The sequence below is a fragment of the Grus americana genome, chromosome 2 (assembly GCF_028858705.1).
Source record: "Grus americana isolate bGruAme1 chromosome 2, bGruAme1.mat, whole genome shotgun sequence".
Lineage (NCBI taxonomy): Eukaryota > Metazoa > Chordata > Aves > Gruiformes > Gruidae > Grus > Grus americana.
The window spans coordinates 108,982,498-109,003,413 of record NC_072853.1 but is presented as its reverse complement, the minus strand read 5'-3'; the positions used below and the strand labels follow the sequence as shown (position 1 = coordinate 109,003,413).

Below are 20,916 nucleotides of genomic sequence, written 5' to 3'. Positions count from 1 at the left end.
GGGAAAGGGGAAGGAAAGGAAAGGGGAAAGGAAAGGGGAAAGGAAAGGGCAGGGCAGGGCAGGGCAGGAAAGGAAAGGAAAGGAAAGGAGAAAGGAAGAAAAAGAATTCTCTTTACATATAAAGTAAAATAAGAGAAGATACCATTATATGATATAAAACAACCTAAAAGAAACAAATAACAAAGAGAACAGAATTTAAAACCAAAGAGAAGCCATGAAAAGTCAAGAAAAGAGAAAAGAATTGAAAAGGATTCAGAAAAAAAACAGTAGCATCATGTAAGGTAATGTAACATACAATAACAGACAAAGCAAAGCAGAGCGAAGGAAAGCAAGAGAAAATAATAGACCAGACAAATGGATTCCATAAAAATACATACCATACAACAGCATTACATTATATTACATTACATTATATAAGAAAAGGAAACATAAAATGTAGTATAATATAAGAGAACACAAGAGAAGAGAAGAGAAGAGAAGAGAAGAGAAGAGAAGAGAAGAGAAGAGAAGAGAAGAGAAGAGAAGAGAAGAGAAATCAAAAGAAGGAAAGGAAAGGAAATGTAATAGGAAAGAAAAAGGAAAGGAAAGAGGAAAGGAAAGGAACAGATTGAAAGCAAAGCAAAGGAAAGCAAAGCAAAGAAAGGAAAACAGGAGAAAAATAAAGGAAAGGAAAAAGAAAAAGAAAAGAAAAAAGAAAAGAAAAGAAAAGAAAAGAAAAGAAAAGAAAAGAAAAGAAAAGAAAAGAAAAGAAAAGAAAAGAAAAGAAAAGAAAAGAAAAGAAAAGAAAAGAAAAGAAAAGAAAAGAAAAGAAAAGAAAAGAAAAGAAAAGAAAAGAAAAGAAAAGAAAAGAAAAGAAAAGAAAAGAAAAATCTTACGTATAAAGTAACATAAGATACCATACCATACCATACAAAAGGAAGGGAAAGGAATAGATGAAAAGCAAAGGAAAAGCAAAGCAAAGAACAGAAATGAACATTATGCAGAATTATTACATAATATTACATAATATAAAATAACATGAAATAAATAAATAACATAATGAACAGAACAGAATGGAAAAAGGAAAGGAAAGGAAAGGAAAGGAAAGGAAAGGAAAGGAAAGGAAAGGAAAGGAAAAAGGAAAGGAAAAAGGAAAGGAAAAAGGAAAGGAAAAAGGAAAGGAAAAAGGAAAGGAAAAAGGAAAGGAAAGGGAAGGGAAAAGGAAAAGGAAAAGGAAAAGGAAAAGGAAAAGGAAAAGGAAAAGGAAAAGGAAAAGGAAAAGGAAAAGGAAAAGGAAAAGGAAAAGGAAAAAGCAAAGCAGAGAAGGATTCAGAAAAATAACATAGCATCATGTAAAGTAATGTAACATAGAATAACAGAAAAAGCAAAAGCAAAGGAAAGCAAAGCAAAGAGAAAATAATAGACAAGTGGATTCTGTAAACATATAACATAACATATAACATATAGAACATATATAACATATATAACATGTAACATGACAGATCATAACATGGCATAACATTACATGGCATAACATTACATAACATAACATAACACGACATGACATGACATATTGTAACATAACATAAAATTTTATAACAATAAAATAGAAAAGAATTAAATAAAATAGAATAAAGACAATTGTGATTTGTGATCTTGAAAGTGTTTTTGGAACTGAATACCCCCTGGAGTTTCAGGCAAATTACGGTCTCATCGTTGTTTGACTTCTAGCAAGCACAGGGAATAGAATAGAATAGAACAGAACAGAATAGAACAGAACAGAACACTTCAGCTGGAAGGGACCTACACCGACCATCTCGTCCAAGTGCCTGAGCACTTCAGGGCTGACCAAAGGTCAAGCATGGCACTAAGGGTGCTGTGCAAATGCCTCTGCAACACTGACCGGCGTGGGGCATGGAGCACCCCGCTAGGAAGCCTGTTCCAGGGTTTGGCAACCCCCTTGGGAAAGAAATGGTTCCACGTGTCACGTCCGACCCTCCCCTGACGGTCGCAGCTCGGAGCCATTCCCCCGCACCCTGGCTCTGGGTCCCAGGGAGAAGAGAGCAGCACCTCCCTCTGCACCTCCCCTCCGCAGGAAGCTGGAGAGAACAGTGAGGTCGCCCCTCAGCCCCCTTCTCTCCAAACTAGACAAGCCCAGAGCCCTCAGCCGCTCCTCAGAGGACATGCCTGCCAGCCCCTTCGCCACCTTGCTTTGGTGGCCACCTCCAGACGCTTGCAAGTACCTCCACATCCTTTTGAAAGGCTGGGTCCCAGAACCACACACAATACTTAAGGTGAGGCCGCACCAGCGCTAAATACAGTGTGATAATCCCCTCATTTGACTTGCTGGGGATGCTGCTGCGTTTGCTGCACCCCAGGATGTGGTTTCCCCTCTTGGCTGCCAGGGCACACTGCTGACTCCTGTCGAGCCTCCTGTCAACCAGCACCCCCAGAGCCCTTTCTGCAGGGCTGCTCTCCAGCCACTCCAGTTTTGACTTGTGCCCGGCATTACTCTGTCCCAGATGCAGAATCCAGCTGTTGTTCTTGTTCAGTTTCTTAAAGACTGACCAGCATACATGGATTCCTAAGCCCTCAAAAGCGGATTCCCAGGGTACTCTGCTAATTAGCACCCTGAATCATGTAAAGTTTGCTTGCCTGAGCTCCAGGGTAGCAGCTCTGCTGAACTTTTTCCTCATTACACCAAAAACTTTAAACTCAATCACGATCACTGCAGCCGAGAGAGCCACCTACTGTCACATCTGCCATGAGTCCTTCTGTATTCACAAATAACAAGTCTTGGAGGGCTTCTTTACTTGTTGGCTCATTGACTACTTGTAAGAAATTATCTTCCACAAACTTCAAGAATTTCCCAGACTTGCTTGTCTCAGCAGTTTGATATCCCAGCTGATGTCTGGGAAGTCGAAATCTCCCATAAGGACAAGACCTACTGACCCAGAGGTTTCTCCAAATTTCTCCTAATGGCTTAGAGAATAACTTATCAGGGCTACCATCTTGTCTGGGTGATCAATAGTAGGCACCCACAGTGATACGTGCTTCATTTTCCATCCCCCTGATCCTCACCGAAAGGCTCTCAACTAAATCATCCCTAACCACAAGGGCTGTACAGCCAAACCTCTCCCTTACATACACTGCATCTCCTCCACCTCACTTGCCCTGCTTATGCCTCCTGAGCAGCCTGCAGCCCTCCATCCTGGCACTCCACTCATGGGACTCATTGCACCACGTCTCACTAATACCAATGACATCAGAGCTCTGGGAACAGACCAGCACTTTCATTTCATCCTGTTTGTTTCTCATCCTGCATGTGTTCGTCTATAGGCATTTCAGATGTGCTCCTAAAGCCTTAGTGCTCCCTGGAGCAGTGTAAATGTTTCCATTAGCATTGCCGCCCTCAGACAATGCCGTGCCGGCCCTTGGCTTACCTTCAGCTCTTCTGACAGTATCCCCATCCCAAGAGAGCACACTTACCTTTCTCTCCAGCCTCTCCTGAAGGCACAACTAACTGGAGAATGAGACAAAGGTACCTACAGTGTGCCACTGGCATTTATCCAGTCCAACAGTTTTCATAACTGCTAAAGGTCCATAGTGAAATAGGCAGTCAGATGATCTTCTGGGTCTGTTTCATGTACCAGTGAATTTTACTAAAAGATAACAAATTTTTGGCTTGACTAAGCAACCCCGTAGATTCAATGGCTTCAGTTATAATGGTGTCAGATGTCATATAAACTTTCTGAGATTGGATTCTTTGCTGCTGTTCTTTTAGTCTAAGCATTTCTAAGGCTGTCACAAGAAGTTATTCATTCACAAATGGTAAGAAAAGTGTACCACATAGTGTGCATCATAAAATATTATCTCTATTCAGATGCACCCCTTTTTATTAGAAGATTTGGAAAAATGTTTTAAGCTCCATGATGCTGGAGCACTTCTCATACTGTTCTGAGCTGCACAGCAAAACAATGGAATACTGAATATTTTTCTGTTGACTGTCATTCAAATTGTATATAATTACTTTTGAGTATGGTTTCATCTGGATCTTTAGCTGGCTTCATGAATTGCTCATTGAATAGAGAACTTGTACAGAGATCACTTAATAAATGTGTATTTGTACTTCATGGAGATTGAGGTAAAGGAAAATCCTTTAAAGAACAATATTTTTGATTTTTTATGTATTATGCATCAGAGATTAGTAAAACCTGTATAGTATCCTCTCTTGTTTATCGTGCATGTGGTATTAGTAAAATGTATATAGAAACGTGAAAAATAAATTTATCTGCATTTAAAGGTTAAGAATTTATGGGACATTTAGAATTTGTGTATCCTTTAGAAATTTACAGTGAAACTGGGTAAATACTGTATGAAAACATTTCCTTAAATGTGTTCATATATTTTCACATATCAATTACAATTGAAACTCTGTTTTAACATTTGGCAAATGTTCACTCAAATAACATTACTGACAGGGTATAAGCTGAAATGACAATTGTAAGCAAAGACTGAAAATTCATGTTCAAATTTTGAGGCAATCTTTAAGTGCATTTTCACTGCAAATTGAATTCTGAGATCTACGTTAGTTAAGAAGAACATAAAGTTATAACATATGCCCCATAAATACATACATATATACCTATATCACATACTTAGTCTGAGCTGTGTCTAAATAAACAGCTAAATCATTCCTATACTATCTAGAAAATTAGAAATCCAACAAAACTTCAGTAATTTTAGGATTTAAAATTATATCTTTAAATAATGAAGAAATCTGAACAAATTTTGAAAATCATGTAAGTAATTTGAAAATGGAGAAAAATAAGGAAACTTTTGTACCTTTTTAATTCTGTATATTCATCAGATTTTATCAGGCAGGATTTTATAGTTTCATATTGATTATTGTTTACAAAAAATGAATAACTTTATATGGGATGGGATCCCCCAAATCCTCAGTAGAAGCTTTCCTCCATGGTAATGTTTCTATCTTTTTATTTCCAGATCAGCAAGGTAATTGGAGATAATTATTTCAGTATAAACATATTCTTTATCTTTTTTTTTTTCTCCTCATAGACCATATTATTTAATTGTCCTTTTGGCTTTAAATAAATTGAAGAACTTGAGAAACTGGCTTTCTAAAACCACAGCTATAAAAACATCCTTAGAAGGGCAATAATTTCCTTACCTAAAAAACAATAATGAATTGGTTATCAACAGCTGTATGCAGGCTTGGTAATGCCACTTGTGGAGTGATTTGCTTTGTTTAGCAGCAAATTAGTTCGTCTGCTTAAGCTTTCTGTCATCAGTAGGAAACATCTTTTAGTTTGTATGAACGTTGGATTAGACCTTTGTTGAAAAGAAAGGAAAGGGAAGGGAAGGAAAAAGGGAAAGGATCAGACCCAGGGTATTTTGTTAAGTGGCAGTGAAACATTAGAGAGGTGCAAACTTTCAGTAAACGTGTATTAGTCAGAGAAGGTAGTTGTTCATTTTCTTTAAGGTGGGAGAATGTTTTTGTAGTTAGTTGTGCTAGAGGATGTTGGTGATATTGTGATCTGAGAAAAGCCTGTTGAGCTGCAGCACATACTAGAAAGGAAACAGGTAGTGGGGATTTACAGTCATAAATTCAGCTGAATTCTCTTGTGTTACTAGTGAGTCATGACTTACATTCATTCAGCTTATTGATGTCTTACAGTAAGTGGTTGTTAAACTGAGGCAACAGTTTTAATAAACATCTTCAGTACCGCCCTTTTATTGACTGCTGTACTAGGAGAGTCAAAAGGAACCTGGTAAACTGTCTTTCAGCTGTTTATCATTGCAACCTTTCTCTTGCTGACCTAATTTTTCTCTCCTCTCCTTTGTCAGTTCTTTTCTCCAAAAGTCTCTCCAGTGACTGCTCTCTCATTGCTTTAAATCTGTGTAGTTTCCTGATTCCAGTCCTTCCTTGTCTGATTTTTTGTAAGAACAGTGTGAAAAACAAAGGGAACGTTCAGGAGTGTTCTCTGAATTTTGAATGGCAGCAGAAATGCACAGTCCCTTTTATGCACTTAGATAGTGAATGTATGGCCACTTGGGAGTAAGAATGAATTGTTTGTCAGTTCTCACCAGTGGAAAAAATGTTGAGTGATTTCAGTTGAGCTATTCCCATAGTCAGCTGTTTTGCTGTGAGCTGAGAATACCAAGCATCCCTCAGTATCTATATAATTCTTTCCAAAATCTGGATATGTCATAGTAGAGACACCGAAATCTGAGATAATTCTTGGAAATGTCAGATTCAGGATATATGATAAATTTCAGACTCAGTCTTGCAGGCATATCTTTTGCCCCAGTCAAAACTCAACAAAGGACTTACGTAAACTTAGGACTAAGATTACTTGTAGCAGCTTTGGAGGGGTATGTTTGTCGTCATTAGTTGTAATGTAATTCATCACAAGTATTAATTGTATACAGCATTGGTTCTATGAGCAAACCAGCAGAATAATTGCCCAGGCACTGGGTATGTGTCTGCAAACTTAAGCTAGCTGGTAGTAAATATCACCCAATATGTAAGTTGGAAGAAGACAGTACCATGCCTTACACTCTGCTGAAAGTTCTGCTAATTTAGTGTAAATTTTGGAGGTAGCAGAGGGGAAAGAAGCAGTCTTTCCTTTGCAAGCTTATAATAAGACCTGGTGACTTCATGCCACAGGCTTTCTGTTAGCTGATTATTAAACGCTTACACCATTTTCATGCAATACATCTCTGCATTTTCTCCCAGTGAAAGGACTTTCAGATGAAATCAAGCAGACTACTTTTTCTACAACCAAAATATATTAGAGCGCTGGTTTATTCACAATAGACTAATACAATACAGTGCTGCAGGTGATGATATGTGAGACTTCACATTGAACACATTGCTGAGTTATTTGGCAATTCCACTGGAAACTTCTAATTTTTCATTATTCACTTAAATTCTGACCATAAGTTTGACAGCTGTGTCTTAGGACAGCTGCAGACACAGTGAATGAAATATCTCTTTATAGCACTGTATTTTCCACAGATAAAGTAGGGGGATTTGAATGATTGATCTTCTGTCATAATGCAGACATTAAATACTTGTTGTGAATAAACCTAACTCTTCCTTTTATTACATCCTGCTGTAGAGAGAAACTTTATCAAGCTAGGCAAGCACATACCCCTAGGCTATTTCACCCAGGAGAGATCTTAACTATCTTTTCCATGTACTTTAAGTTTTATTTCTGTTAGTAGATGGATAAAGAGAGTATTATTCTCATATTTGAGTGTAGAAGTTTCTGTTTCCAACAGAATACCTAGTTTGAGCTGAAGGGAAAATACTTTGACCAATTCAAGTCCCATTGAACCTTGGCAAAGCATCTCTCTGAAATAATACTAGAATAGGCTGAAAGAAAGATGTTTTTCCTTTCCTAATAATTTCCGATAATTTTGAAAAGTTTCCTGCTTAGCTATGTGAGAAAAGCCATTTAGGCATTTCATACCTATTTTTTAACTTCTTGTCATTTTACCTTTCTTCTTAAAAGTTGAAAACATCTAGCATGACTGTATTTAGTTTTTAAAAAAAGAAACAGAGTATCTCAATGATTAATAATCTTTTTCTGTAAGATAAGAAATCTATTATCTAGTTGTCACACATTTTAAAAACCTGATTTTAATGCAATTTATCCTTGTATTTTCTCCATTTTTCTACTGACAGTTTTAAATCAAAGAATCAGTAGGTTCTGATGAAAAACATGCTGCTGCAAAATTTTCATCCATCAGTAGTACTAAAATCAATAGTATTGGAATATTTATCAATTTGTGCCATAGTTTCTTTCAAAGAAATTTTCCTAGTTCTTACTGAGGTGCAATTTCCCTTGAAATTAGGGGAACAATAGCAAAGCTGTAGTTCACAGCTTGAAGAAAAGACAGTATTGAAAATCACGAACAAAAGAACTTGCAACATTTAAAGAAAATTGCAATAGTTTTTCGGTGGTGGGGTTTTTTTAAAACATTATACATGTTTTCTGATAAGTTACATAGCTCAAGAGTAGAGCTTATATAATTCAGCTGTTTGAGAATGTTGGCATAGAATATATTTTTAGTCACTTTTTTGTGTCTTCAGTGTTTCAAAGTCTATCAGTCTGTTACTGTCAGCTTACAGGCATTCCTTTTTTCTCGATTCCGTTTTCTGAACTGAAACATTACTTGACTATGCAGTCATTATTAGCTGGTTGTAAACCACACTGAACCTCAGGAGATAAGCAGTGGAATTTCTGTTCAGATACTAAGATACTATCTAAAGAGACTGCTGATGAGCCTGCTTTATCTGAAGACTGTTATCATTTTTACTGAACTTTGGTAATGGACAATATAAACAAAAACCATGAGTATCAGTTGAATAAAATATTAATATCAAACCAAAGCATAGGATCAGAGTAAAGCTAAAAATGGTTCCAACATGTTACTTTATCAAGTAGATACATTACCCGCACATACATATAGTTAATCCTATCAACTGCTTTATTGACCAAGCAAGCCTACACCAGCCCTGGGTTGCTGAAGACACTTTACAGACCATCTTCTTATTCCTTGCAAGTATATGGTCACTTCCAGGTAGAGGATTTTTTTTTAAACAAAGGGTAAAAGAGGAAAGGAAAAGAAAAAAGGGGGGGAGGGAAGAAAAAAAATGGGGAGATAAGCTGGAGAAGGAACAAGATGAACAGAGGAGAAAGTTTGTCATTGTGCGGGCTGTCCAAACCCAGCTACAAGTGGCAACAGGATCCTTTCTCTGCCTCACAGTGGCCATATAGCCTCTGCCTGTGCAGCCAGAGGTGATAAAGCAGGTTCCAGGGATAACGCGGGAGTTAGAGCCGGGGAGATCAATGCATAGTTTTACAATAAAGGTTGGTCTTTATTTCTTCCTTTTCCCTCTGGCATCTGTATTACATCTTGAGTTCTAAAAGGAATGGTGATGCAAGTCCTTCATGGTCTTGTCCATCAGGTAGGTCAAATCTCTGATATCTCTCTTCAGATCCATTGACTTACAGTATCCAACTCCTCTTTGTTGGACATGCTATTCATTCAACTTACTGGTTTTCTGCTTAGATTTATTTCATCTTTTTGTCAAGTTTTTTCATACTTTTGTGAACAACCTTATAGAACAAAATGACCTGGGCTTCTGTTGTCTTCAAAGATTTAGTGTATGCCTTTCCCAACTTTTCTATTTTTGCAACAGTAAATCAACTTTAATCAGATGTCTCTTCATATATTATATATCTCTAACAAACATCTTACTCGACATTAAATTGAATTTTATAAGGAAAAAATTATTATTAAAATTTCTGAATCTATCTCAAAATTCAGATTTTTTGACTTACAAACAGTAATTAGACTTTTAAAATATAAACAAAGCAATAAAACTGACCTTTATTGCCATTATACATTTTATATGTTAATAAGCATTGAAAATCTTAATTGTTTTTGGCTGATGATGGGTAAGAGAAAGGGTGGAGAATGAATTTTGCCTTTTTGAGGAAAAAAATAATTTGTCATTTGAAGCTTCACAGTAAAAGAAGCTGTAACCATTTACTCCCAGGAGAACACACTCACTAATTAGGAAAAAAAATGTTTATGCCATTTGGAACATTTACAACAGTGTATTGTCTCCTTTTAAAAGTAGTGATTAATTTTTATAACTACTTGTGTATTCAGGATATGTTTAGCAACATCCCCCCCACAAAGTCCTACAGGTATTTTTAATCCAAAAGAAACTTTGCCCAGGTGTTTAAGAGCAGAATATGGTGAGTGTGACATTTTAGGCTACCACTTGGAGACTACGACTTCATTCTTGTGAAAGGAAAAAAAAAAAAAAAAAAAAAAAGAAAGAGATGTCGTGACCCCAGAATAAATACAGTATCAGAAATAAAGCGAAGGAATTGTACTTTATTCACAGTCATTGCAGTAAGACCCTTGAATCAAGCTGGTATTTTGTTAATAGGAGTTAATCTAGAATGACACATTAGGAGAAATCTTTTTTATCTGTTTAATGCTTAAATGCTTAAAATATGTAACAATATTGTCATAATTAAAACATTAACAATTACTGCATGTCATGTGGGGAGCTATAAGTTTAAAATAAACAGAAGAAAAATGAGTTAGTAATAGTTTGTTGTTTAGCCTTAGAAGTAAATTGAAGATTCACAACAGTTTCAGAACACACTCTTGTGTCTCAAAGGACGCGAGTTCAAACGCTTCCCAGAAATGCATTAGCACTGCTAGTAGGGGGATGCACGGAGGAACTTTTGTACTGGGAGAGGGCTGGGTTGGCAGGCTGATGTCCAGTGCTCAGTGGTGTAAGGTTTCTGGGGCTGGAAATAGTCACGCTTTGGTGCATTCTTTGCTAGTGTGTGAGAGAGAGACAGGCGAACCTTTAGATTCTTGGTTGCCTTTACTTATCTGTTTCATGTTTTTCACAGTGATAGGGTCATGTGAACATTTATAAGTCTCATTTATTTCATTGAAATTTGCATAGCATGCTTATTAGAATGCTGATCAGAAACTCTGTAATGTGAAAGAAGGTGATTTTTTGGTGAATGATATCTTTGCCTTCTCTTCCAAAATGAAGACAAGGATACTAGGATCTATTCTTGTTGCCTTGTTATATGATGAAAACAGTAAATGCTGCTATCAAAGTTTGCACGCCTAATCCTAAATTTCTCAGTTTGTGTTCGAAGACTTAAAAGAAAAAAAAAAGTTCTCTGTGCCTATAAATCTCACCGTAAGTATTGCACACTACTTGTTTTAAACACTTTGAATAATTCATGTGTGCCATTTCACACAATTGCATAAAGACTTGTCAGCATTTAGGAATCAATTTTGGGAACTTTGCACTGAAAAATTCTTCCAAAATGTTTTAAAGTTAACAGCCTATATAATACGAACAGGATTACTCTGACTCTTCTGATACCTAACTAGAAATGGTTTCTCCAGAATGTGGCCATAATTGGACAACATTTGCTTTTCAGTGTCAGATGTGCCACAGCTTAAAGAATTACCTAGGTTATATCCTATGTACCTACCCATAACAGGATACCCAGATTACTAGAAAAGCCCTTTTCTATATGAGGCTTGACTGTAGTGACCTACATTTGCGACTTACAGGGATAGTTATTTACTTTGCAAAAGGAACCTTCAAAGTAGGAATGATACTAGTACTGGTGCAACTTAATGTCAACGGGATTGTTCTAAAACCAGCTGCACATTAGGTACATAACAATTTTGCAATGTATAAAGCTCCATTACAGAGGCACTGTAATTTTTCCCCCATCTAACTGAAGTTGCTATGTTCTGTGTTTTCTGTAATTCCTTCTTTAAAGGTTTGTATGGAAGATTCCCTTTTTTCTCCTGTCCGCTCTCTTTTTTTTGCAACAAACTTTCATTTACCCTCTTACTTAAGCTGAAACCAGCATGGCTTTCCGTGTTACTGTATCAGCTATTGTCATATACTTTGACCGTGAAGCCAGAAGTGGTAGTCACATAACTATTAGATTAGGATCAATTAATTACGTTGTTGTCTTTGTGTCAGCGAAACAAAAGTGACTATGCATTAACAGGACCTACCAGGTGTCTGTTTTTCAGTGATCAGCTCTTTTCCAAGATGACCAAATGACCAGCTTGGCTCCTGCAAGGTTACAATTCCAACATGAGTAAAGCACAAAATACTGAAAATGTTTCACACTTTATAGGTGTAAATAGGACTTAAATATTGTAACTTTTGGGAAAAAAAAATTGCTAGCGGCCTTATACAAACTAAAACTAAGGGGTAAAGTTTAATTGTTAGATTTCCTGACATTTTCTTTAAAAAATGATAAATAATATGAACCAAATCAGATTTAAGTACTGTGCAAATTAAGAATGTGCTATTAAAACAGCACCACAGTGCTCCTAAAAAGAAATATTTAAAAGTTTATTTTCTGAAGAGTTTTGAGGTTCTGTTTCTTTGTCTCTGCCTCACACAGTTCATTAGGTACTCATATCAGTTGGTTTTCATTTCAGATGATCTGTAATTTCATGACACAGTAGGTTAAATTTGGAGCAACTTGTATTCTCTTCTCTGTTTTCTTGCATCTGTGTATCTAATCATATTCCTCATGTTCTTTTATATTTCTATTCAGGAGCTATGAATTAGATGTTAATGAAGAGACTTGTTCAGCATTTCTTAGTAGGACAAAATTCCCATTAATTTCCCTTACATAAAGGCAGAGACTAGAATTCATAATGAAGTATTTTCTTTCACAGGAGGCATTCTTGGCAAAAAGTCAGTTGTGTATTGGATAAGCTAAAGAGTCTTTGCTCCCCTTACATCTATCCACTGCAGCTTGCCTGTAATGATAATTAAACGTTTACTGCCTGACCACACCCTTCAGCACTTTGGATGATACAAATGTTTCACAGAAGTAAAACTGTTCCATGTGTTTTATTGCGCTTCCTTGGTACCTTTTCTACTTTTCTAATGCAACTTTTCAGTGCGATCACATTTTTTTAAAAGATACTTAAATTACTGGTGATGTAGATAGGTAGCTAGAAGAAGCAGAAAAATGCCTAATAATGTTCAGAACAGCAACATTTAGGCATTTAACTGTTTCTCTGAAAAATCTTAAGTAGTATCTAGCATTACTAACAAAATGCATTATTAAATTGGATCTACAATTCCCGTGTAGTACTTTTTTATTGTCCCTATGCTGTACAAAGTTAGTAATTCATCTCTGTCATGGAATAATTATGCACAGAAGCATTCTGATTCCTCCAAGAAGAGTCTTCTAAGAGTTTGTATTTATTTTACAGAAATTATTCTGTTCTTCAGAATTGCTTTTTATTGAATATGTCTTTAAGGAAATATCCTTTTTGTTTCATGGTTATTAGAGAACACTTATGTTTTACCTTCAGATTTTTCAAAATACTCAAATTTTGTAAAACTATCAGTAATTTTCTAATTAGTCAGCAAGATTCAGATTCCAATAGACCATGCAATGCTATGCTCAGCTGAAACAGATAAATCAGCAGCACAGTCTGTAAATATTATTTATCTAAAAAGTGTGACTGTGAAAAAATGATCATTTAAGGATTGTATCTTAGACCTTTGTTTTGAACAGATGCATGAGCTTAGTTAGCTGGATTTATGAGCTTCTGATGACTTATTTATCTATATATGGCAAAATCAGTAGATTCTTATTTGAAATGTGTGTATTTGATAACATTTGGTAAAAAGAATAGATTACCCATAGATTTATATTATATACAAAAAGAATATTTTTCACAGAATGCCATTCCATTAGAGTACATACCTCCGTTAGGTTTGCGTCATGACCATGTCTACCTGGTCAGTTCTGGCAGAGTCGAAGTGTCTTGAAAGACCCAGAGCTCCTGGTTCCATGTGCTTCTGGTCTTTATCAAGAAGACTGTAAAGAGCAAAGCAAAGGACAGCCAAGTTTCTGGTGTCATTATCACAGAACCCAGGCAAGTGGGAGCTGTTTTCAAAACGCTGTGAAGATGCACACAAAAAAGTGAATGAAACATTTCCAAACCCTTGAAATTTTTCATAGAGTAAAAATTAAACCTCATATATATTATTACATTTCTATGCATTGCATAGTAAAAAGGAAGTATTTTAAAATACTCCTTTTTACTGCCATGAATGAACTGTCAAAGCACAAAGTAATTCTTACAATATCCAGAGATTTGTTTTCCTAGAAGCTATACTAATTTAATTCTATTACATTACTTAATAAAAATCATTGAATTGCCATTTGTTGTGGTTCACCAGAAGAACAGATAAATATAAAAAAAAAATCCCAAAAATAGCATATGTTGTGGTTCAACAGGCATGAAAATCATCAGTGTCTACCTTTGTTGTAAGAAACACATTATCCTTCAGCGGTGTGCACTATGTATTCAGAAATCAAAAAAACCTATTTATACAAAGGCTTACTTCTTTTCTAGCAGCTCAGTACCAGTCATATCAGGTTTTTATTTGAGATTTATTACTGCATGTCCATTGGTAATAGCAATATCCCTACTCTTAAGTTATTTTTTTACTGAAACACCGTTGTAGTAATTTGGAAGCTGTCCAGAAGTAATATGGATTTTACAAAGAAAATGAAACAATATACATCTAATGCAGGAAAGCGTATAAGGAGAACTGAGATACTCAGAAGAAAAATTGTTCTATTAGCTCATATCAGAAGGCACTGGTCAGTTTAGTCTGTGGCTGAGCTGAAACACAGAGGCAGAGGGAGAAGAGCTGAACAGGATGGGCTTCAACCCTCTGATAAAATGGGGAGGAACTTAGGCACGTGGTGAAACTATCTTCTGAGCGAAAGCCATGAGAGGTGCATTTAAAATGCAGAATATCTTCAGAATGCACGTGTGTCTTCACATCTATATAGCAAACACAGCCAGGCAAACTTTCTTGCACTGGTACCCGAGTTCCGCGGTGCTGAAGGCTTGCCACCCATCAGGTACAGTACATCTGCAGTCTCTCAATAGCCAGAGCTTCATTCTGCCTCCTGTATTTCAGCAGTCCAGTGTTTGATGTATTTAGTGTACTGTATTTTGCTTTCACTTATATTTTCATGAACATTTATATTGTGGACTGTCAAATGCTGTGTGGTCATAAAAGCCTGAGAAACAGACAAGCAGGAAAAACTATTCTGGTGTTCCATTTGTAAACATAGTGAAATGCCTCTGATACAAAATATTAGCGTTAGATACTGACTTTGCTAAAAGAAAGTCACATATATAATAAATCAGCAAGCTATAAAAAAAATTCATATTCTCAGGCCCCAGGTATTATCAATTGGAGTCTAAATTACTATCAGCATGTTTTCTAGTGGCTCAAGAGCAAGAAAATAATCAGATTTTGAACAATAAGGCTAAAGACATAATTCATAAACTATAGATTCAGCCAGCAAGTGTTGTACTGGGATCAATATATTCAAAGAATAGTACATAAATTATATGATTCAATCTTGTTTAGTAGCTTAGCAGTGGTGGTAGTTATTTTCCTGGGCATACGGATTTTGTTTGTGTTTGAGTATGGCCTAAACTACACAAAGGAGGAACTTAAAATTAGAAACAGAGCAATGGAAGGAATGATGTAAGGTGTTTTTCATTTCAGCATGTTGCAGGATACATTTCTTTTCATATTTAAATTCTAAACTTGACATCTATTTGTAGTAAGAATTCTGTTTGTCATTAGAAAAGCAGGCAGAAGTCCTATAATACCCAGAGTCTTGCTGCAGCCTGATAAAAAAGGCATTTAAGACATGATGAAGACCTCCTCTTCTCTTCCATCTGCTTTCTTGAGTATCAGTCGGGGTCCAGATGCATATATATGTATGCATATCTGTCCCTAATGTGCACAATAGAACGAAGTGCACGTTTGTTCAAGTCCTTATAGTTACCAGAAATACTGTTTTCTACTGTTACAAGGTGAACAAATAAATTCTTAAAAAATATATTTCTGCAGAGGACTTTGAGAACAGATACTACCCCTTTCGTGCATCTTTGTCAGCATATATTAAGTGTTCCTCTCCTCTAGTTCATCTTGTTAAAGTTGCAAATTATCTCCTTAGGGTATAAGTTGACAGATAAGTAAGTATCATTAGTTGAGATTATCTGGTGTGAACCACTTTAAATTTGCGCTATCATAGGTCAGAGGCTTAGACAGACTGTCAGGAATAGCTCTGGAAAGCAATAAAGAAAAGTAGATAGTATTAGAAATGGTGAAGGCTGTTCACAAGATGGCATGCTCCCTCCTTGGGAAGAACAACTCTGTTGTAGGGCCAAACTTTTGGATGAACCTTAGAGTAGGTATTTGTTTTCTTGTGTTTATTCTGACTTCTGTGGCAATTAGGTTCTAATCAAGTCTAACTCTAAGAGAGGTCATTTCCATCTGACTAACCGTTTTCAATTTTTCTTCAATTGTTCAAAAAGATAACTATCAGATTGCTAATAACTGATAGTTAGAAGGTTTTCCCAGAAGAAACAGGTGCAGTATAAAACTGAAGGTTGTTTGGAGACTATGGTGGGTACACCCACCCTGCCTTTTGCTGACTTCCCTCTCCTGGGGGATGAGGAGAAAAATGTAAGGGTGGCGAAGAGGCTTGTGGACTGAGATCATGACAGTTTAATAAGAAAAGCAAAAGCTGCACACACAAGCAAACCAAAACCAGGAATTCATTCACTACTTCCCATCAGCGGGCAGATGTCCAGCCACTTCCTGGGAAACAGAGCCTCAGCACGCCTCATGGTTACTTGGGAAGACAAATGCCACAACCACAATTGTCCCCCTTTTCCTCCTCCTTTCCCTGAGCTTTCCTTGCTGAGCATGACGACATTTGATACGGAATACCCCTTTGGTCAAGTTGGGTCAGCTGTTTTGGCTATGTCCCCTCCGGACCTTGTGTCCAACCCCAGCCCATTGGCACTGGAGGGTGGGGTGGTATGTGGAGAGTGAGCCTGGGTGCCCTGCAAACCCTGTTCAGTAGCAGCCGAAACACTGGTGTATTAACACTGTTTCAGCCACAGCTGTGGAGCACAGCACCATATGGGCTGCTATGAAGAAGGTTAGATTTGTAACTTTATCCCAGTGAGACCCTGTACAGAGATAAAAAAAGGAAACTTTCACTTCAGCCATCCTAATAGTTATAACTTGCCTATCTACCTCACTTTCAAGCTGCTTCTGAAAGAGGCCAGCTTCAGCCTTGCTGGCTGGAACATGAAATCTGCTGTACGTATGATGATATCTTTGGAAGATTTCAGAGTCATAGGAGCTTCTTTTTTTCTGATTTTTCTAAGGAATCCATTTCTGATATGAACCCTGAACTAATAATCAAAGTAAGGGTCTGTTCATGCTACTGTGGTGGATAAATGTCAGCTACATAAGTCAGAATGAATTTATTATGCATTTATTACTTTCCAATCTAATAGTATAGCCTATTCTAATAATGAATGTGTTGTTTGTTGTCTTCTATTTTGAAAGGCATTATAGGTTAGAATTATTTTCAAACAGTGTTGTCAGTATATATTTATAAAACACTGCAGAGTACATGCTGGCTTGTGAATCTCACAGCAGAATGCTCTATGAACTGAATGCAAGTATTCCATTAAGATTTTTTTTTAAGGAAAATGATCAAATTTAATAGAGATCAATAATGTTATAAAATAAATGTTTCAGCAATGTGTCATTTCTGTTGCATGTTACAAGTGTTGTGAAAAATCATTATAGGGCCTCCAGTCTTTCATTTCTGAAAAGTGCTTAGAGATAATCATCTGTACTTTTGTGGTAGAAATGTTTAAATGCGTAAATGGATACACATTATTTACCTTCGTAAGGATATAGCATCCTTCTACTGAATTGGAGGAGTTAGGGACTCGAATCATCCTCTCACTGTATATTACATAGTGGGGTTTGCCACAAATAAAGATATGTTCAACAATTTGAGACAGCCAACTTTGTCTTTGATTTAGTGGGCATTGTGGAATGACTGAGTGGCCCATATTTCTATCTCTAAGGTATGTTTCTAAGGTACATACAAAATTTCCATAGAACGAGTTAGCATGACTCCGTGTACTTAAGAGAAACAGGAAAAGGAGTGGTAGGTATGTGTGAGAGTAAGTGGGAAAGGAAAAGCATGTCCTAGTGTCCTGCAAAATGGGTGAAGGCTGGACAAAATGCTGGAACACAAGATAATTTTGTGTAGTCCTTTGGAGCTTTGCTGGCTGCCTGCTTCCCACCATACAGCATGTGGGCTATGCCAACACTCTATACATTAGCCTTATTCAGATCTTGGCCACTAAGGTGGGACCTGGAACTGGAGCAATACCTCGGCCTTTTATTGTCAGCCACTGAGGCTGTGATGAAAATCAGCAAGCAGAGAATGTGGGAGGACTTGAAAAAAGCATCTGTGCAGTGCTAAAATTACAACTGTGATTGGAATGTCTCAGGAGAAGTCCACCTGCTCTGAGAAATTTTGTAGGGTTTCACAAACCTATAGCCATTTCTGAAGGGAAGTAAATTTGCTAAAATCTGGGAGTTTTAGCATGGTTCCCAACATGAATAAATTTTCTGCAGTACAAATGCTTTCTTCCTGGGACAACAAGGTAACTTCTATGTAATAGCTCTCAGGAAGTTCTCTCATGCCAATATTTATCAGATAACTGTAAATCTTTAACTGGCTTTGGTAAAATGACAGGAAGAGACTTGCAGAATAATGTCTGTAATTTTTCTGTTTCTAAACATGCTACAGCCATGGTGAGCCCGTGTCTGTTAATAATCACATCAGATTGCAAAGTACATGGATTTCCTCTAGAATTTGAGGCACGGTGTACTTGATCTGAGGATTGGAGACATTTTGTTGTTTATTGGAGTTGTTGAGATCATTGTCTTTGCTAGCAATATTTATTTTAGACTAAGATAAACTGTTCTTTACAATTCTTGGAATTATTTACATCAGAGTACTTAGGGCTATATCTACAAAGCACATAGACGTCTAAAGATTCATAGTTTCTCAAGCTAATAGATGGGAATATGCCTTTATAATTTTGAAAATCTTTCTATCTGTCCTTCTGAATATTTAGGATTTGCAGTACTATTAAAAATCTGGACTTAAGATGGTGAATAAAAAGATGGTCTTTCTGCAGACCATTGCTAATTAGAACAACCTAGATCAGAATAAATTTTCTCCCAGGCTTCAGAAATCTTACATTTCAGATATTTTAAAAGTCAATTTTATCTCTTACTTGTATTGGTGTTATATGTTAAATATTTTTCCGTAATAAGCTACATGCCACCTGTGAAGATAGAAAATATGTTTAGTGAAGTACATAATTTTCAGTTTTGCAAGAAGCACTTTTGTTTCTATAATCAGAATGTGAGATACAAGATGAGTTAGGTCTGATTTTACAAGCCCACATATTATCAGAGTAAAAATTCAAAATAAAGACTTCCATATGTAATTACAAAATAAAATATTTTAATGAGCTTTTCTCTTTGTTTTTATGGCACCAAGTAACTAGTGTATTTGGTGTAATATTTTAGATTTTGCAGAGGGTGGAGATTATTTCTGGTTTTATATAAATTTTACTGCTTTTGCCTTAAAACTTTTAAGTTTTTATCAGAAATTGTACTGCAAAACTAAGTCTGTCATTAAAAAAATCTTCAGCTTTATAAAATAACAGCTCTCAGTGCACAGGAATGAGCAAAAATACCTTTTAAAAAAGATAAAGCAGAATTTCATAGCGTATTTCATCAGCATAAGCTACCCTAAATCCAACAAGACTGTGGTGCCAGTTGCTTACTGTGTTATTTTTCTCCATCAAACTATTAAGCATTTGATCTAATTCATTAGTCGACTCCACAAAGATGATTACAATAATATATAATCACTCTTGACAAGGAATTGTACTTTCCATACTACTGGTAAAGACTCATTGCAATCACAGAATTATATTTTAGGTCATGGCTTAGGTTCTTCAGTATTATTATGCCTAAAAATCCAAGGTGCCAGTGCAGAGAGAAAAAAACCTTCTTTGTGCATTAAATGGAATCTGTTTAAGATAGAAGAAAAGCCACATCTGAGTGATGGAGAATAAAGGAGTATCATTAAACATATTAAATTAATTTATTTTCCAGTAAGTCAAGATGTACTGATGCACCATTTCCCACCTCATCATCATCTGTGCAAGGTATAACTTGACATATTAAATACTTTAGTGATTCCAAAGACTTATTCTAAATTGCATAAACTGCTCTTGCAAGTGTACTCCATTTTGTTGATCCCCTTTATTTTTTGTGCTCATCATATTTAAAGTATTTATGAATTCTAATGACAAAAGTAATATTCCCCTTAGTTTCAGACATTTGATAGCTTTTGATGTCAGAAGGAACCCCTAGATATTATCATATTTCCTACATAGGAATATTACCAAAGGTCCAAGATTGCTATTTGTGATATATATAATAGCTTACAAGAGGAACCAAAGGCTAATTAAGTGGTTGTTTTCAATATTCAAAAATAGTACAAATAGGTTTATTTCAGTTTAAAGAAGAATTTTATTTTTAATATTTAAAAATACAAAGGAAAGTATCTCATCAAATATGTCCTTTTAATCTTCTAATAAGTACAGCACAAGTTCTGCTATTTTGCATCATTGAGTAATACTTTAATTTTCAGTAATTTTGAGGGTAATATCACTTGTTTCCAGAGAAACTTCCTGCCAAGTGTGTCCTGAAAGGTGTGAGCAGTACTGATCAGTGAGATCTTAACTTACGTCCCACCACCACCAGCCTCTCAGCTAGCCTGGCCCCTGGGCGGCAAGTGGGAAAAGGACAACCATAATGATTGCTAAATTCTGAAGAAGAGGAGCTTGATTTGGCCAGTGTCTTTCATTTTTCTTTTTCATGTTTGTACAGAGCTGTGAATGAAATACAACACTATGACTTCATCTTCAGTTCTTGTGAGTACGTGCACTCTGGCCCTTTGGAAGTGTATCTGTCAAGTGTCATCTTCATATGACATCACAAAAGTCGTAAAGGAACTTTAAGGCACTTAATTGTGAAGAGCAAACACATAAAAAGAGATAGCCTTGGTACTGAAATTGAGGAAGAAGCAGGAAAATAAAAAAATGGGGCATGGCAGAGATAGAGATAGAGGAGAAGCAGCTCACTGGCGGGAATAAGAATTATTTATGGGAAATGAACTGCATCCTTCTTGACAAAAGCCTGATAAGGTTGTGGGCATGGGTGACAGAAGAGGAGACAGTAACAAATCTATGTACATCACGCATAACAAATCCTAACAATATTTCTGAGCCTCCCACCAACCTCCTCCTTCCATATTTCTTTGTAATTATTTCACTGACTTATCTTTGTAGTAA

At 36.3% G+C, this 20,916-nt stretch overlaps 1 protein-coding gene across 2 annotated transcripts in view; it reads left to right on the top strand.

Moving 5' to 3' along the window:
- CNTNAP2 (contactin associated protein 2) overlaps positions 1–20,916 on the top strand; it is a 1,227,525-nt gene that overhangs the window by 548,234 nt on the left and 658,375 nt on the right. The window lies entirely within an intron of this gene.